Genomic DNA, 3,198 nt, shown 5'->3' with positions numbered 1-3,198 from the left:
TTATGTAAGTACTACAATGATGATCACATCAACAATGGGTTGATGGAACTAACGAGTACCGCCTTTGCTCCGTCTTCCTCCTCTGTGTCATAGAGCGCAACTGTTGCACCAAACCTACTAAAACCACGTCAGTGAGCCACACTGCTGCTCTGGCTGACATGTTTTTTCATTACCACAAACACATACATTGCAGTTTATTTTTGACTCCGTCTCACAGTCACAGTCCTGCTGCTGTAATTACTCACTAGAGCACCAAATGTCTATTAATCCACGGCTGCAAATAGTCCCAATTAACTGCACTGTTACCTCCTGTGCAAAGCTTCTGTAGGAAAATGATTTAAGATTTAAAAAGTGAATCTGTGTACTTGTATACTCATTCTTTATAGATTTATGTGCTCAGTAGGAGCCTGTCAGGAGCTCCTAATCCTGCTAAAAAGCCATGATAGTGTTAGCACCAGTTACTGTGCACTATTCCATTTGCATTTTGTGCAGAGAAAAGTGGACATCCTTTTGTTCCGTAAGGAACAAGAGAGAAAATGCTCTTTGCAACAATTGCAAACTGTTACAGGTAAGAAAGCTGTTGATGATTATTAAAGATGATTATTTTATGAAAAACCCACCGTCATGCACCCCACACAATACAGAACTCAACCTTTCAACAGATGTCCCTATACAGTGAATTAGAATATAACAAAATGAATACTGAATATTGCTGCCTTGTTTAAAAGCCCCAAAATAATAACTGGGGACAAATGTAGCTTAATTAGTTTTTGCTAATTACACGTGGTGACTTTTCCCTTTATAGTCCTCTCACTGGGTTTGGTTACCTGTTTTTCTGTATGTACAGTATGTAGCCTTAATAATGTATAATAACAGTAAGCAAACAAAACAGACACTTCTCTGTTGGTGTGGGACCCATCCTCTAAGAAAAGACTAGAGGGAAATTCAGAGCCATCTTATTCCGCCCATGCATTTCTTTTAAGGTTGGAAAATATCTGATAACATCACTGACTTTGCCCCAAACCAAAATACTGTTAATGTGACTTGAATACAACATTGTTGCTGTATAATAAATGCAAATCAAGTGTTTCCTCAATAATAATGTTAATCAGAAACAACTCATAAACTCTGAGATCCCCGTAAGAGAATTTAAATCACCCCGTCTCTCTTTACATCTTATTAACATGCATCTCATAGCAGGACCGTCTGCGTGTAATTTACATTTGGCTAATTAAAATCATTCCTGTTACACACATTTAAATTGGATTTCTCTCCACCTCACAAAATACTAATTGCTACACATCACTTCTTCTCATAATATTTATACATCATACGCTCATGACAATCAGCATCCTGCCCTTGTTTGTCCCTGACACAGAACTTGCTGCTCATCTGATAAGGTCTATTTTTAATATACTTTTGGGTCTGTTTTTGTTGTTTTAGTCATTTAGTAATGCACTTCCACACAATTGGGTAACATGCATAAGACAAAATCAAAATAGCAATAGGTAAATAATACTGATTGTCTGCAAAACTGGTGAACCCTACACTTCCCATAATGCATCTTTCTCACGCTTTGATAAACACCAAACTTTATACACCCAATCTGTTGTTAAGCTGTGTTGTTCTCTGAGGAGCAGCAGACTCATTACAAGTATGCAGCCTGCTACAGCTACAGTCTGGCCAGATGACACCAGACAGAGAGAGCTCCTTGTTTAACCATTACAACTTTGAATTCACCACAACCTTCCTCAACCGTCCCTCTACAGTCTGTATGTATGTATGAACAGGGGCCAGAAAAAGTATGTGGAATTTGTGGTTTTCTGCATTAATTTGTCATAAAATGTGATGTGATCTTCATCTAAGTCAGAGGTATTAACAAGTATGATGTGTCTAAAATAATAACACAAAAAAGATTCTAATTCTGATCTTTTATGTCTTTATTGAGACATAAAGATTGGAAATCGAACCGCTAACCCTGGGGTTCAGTAGATAGCTGCTCTACCACCTACAATAAAGAACCTCGTTGTCGGCAGGATTCAAAGCTGCGCGGGGAGACCCCAATGGATTTCTAGTCCATCGTCTTAACCACTCGGCCACAACAACTCACATGTTCAGGTTTTATTTTGGCTCTCCACTCATACAGGATATGCATTCCAAGTGCATATACATGTCATGAGGCCTTTTCGTGCAGCAGCTCCTCTGGCCTTGTGACTAAAAAGCATTTGAGCTCCTGTGTATTTAGTGCTGCTCTCCCCATCCCGCTCTGTTCTGAATGGCCAGCTTGTGGAAGACTTCTTGTGGGCCAAACTATGTCTAGTCAGGACAACGGCCTAGCCCGAAGTCCTGCTGCATTCTGGGGTGGGTTGTGAAAAGTGCAGTAAACAGATACAAACACTGCTCAAAGTCGTTGCTGCCCCTGAGAACTTCAAATACGTTTATATGTCAAATCAGAACAGTAAATGCAGAATGTGAGCCCTTACCCAGGGTATGTGAACACGACAGGTGTTTACGGGCTTACTGCTTATTTCCCATTTTATAAGATGGTAACTTATTAGTTTTAAGTTACTTTTGCATTTCTCCCGCCTTTTAGATGAACTCAGAGGAGCAGCAGTGGGTCAGCAAAACTAGAGAACAAGATAACGTAGTTCAGGTGAGGTAATAGTGTGAAAAATTTTTAACAGGCTCATATGAATAAATTATGAAGTTGCCAGTTTTTTTTTGCAAACTACTTCAATATTTTTTGTTTACAACAGTATTTCAAGCTAACCTGCTGTTCATCGAGGCCGAGTGTTGGAATGTGTGATTTTCAGTCACTTTTTAACAATTTATTTCTCAGGAAAGGCTGAAGCAATAAAGCCTCTGAATTCAGTCGTCTGGCAGCTCTGGAATTTAAAAAAAGTGCTTCCATCAAAAGCATGGCATCATGTACCTATTGATAATAAAAAACGTTTTTGTGTATTTTATAGAGAACATGTGGGTCATAATAAGCTGAGAGATCATGATCATTGGGGGAACCTGCGTCCTGATTGATTTTGATAATATGGTAAGTACATTCTCCAGTTTGTGAACTGTAGTGTGGAGTCTAAACTAATTTTGTTGCTAACCTTTATATGGTTAAATGTTTAAGTTGAAGTTGTGGAGCAGGAGAGAGGGGTTGAGCTGGAAGTCAGGAGAAGATGGGCAGTGACTGGTCAT

General features: G+C 39.1%; 1 non-coding gene across 1 annotated transcript; it reads right to left on the bottom strand.

The window, feature by feature from the left end:
* Window positions 1–2,024: 2,024 nt before the first annotated feature.
* trnas-aga lies at window positions 2,025–2,106 on the bottom strand. Its single transcript has one exon. It is a non-coding gene; the product is annotated as a tRNA-Ser (tRNA).
* Between the last annotated feature and the right edge of the window lie 1,092 nt (window positions 2,107–3,198).

Source organism: Anabas testudineus, chromosome 5 (assembly GCF_900324465.2).
Source record: "Anabas testudineus chromosome 5, fAnaTes1.2, whole genome shotgun sequence".
Lineage (NCBI taxonomy): Eukaryota > Metazoa > Chordata > Actinopteri > Anabantiformes > Anabantidae > Anabas > Anabas testudineus.
The sequence above is the reverse complement of the archived record's forward strand: the minus strand, read 5'-3'. Positions and strand labels throughout refer to the sequence as shown.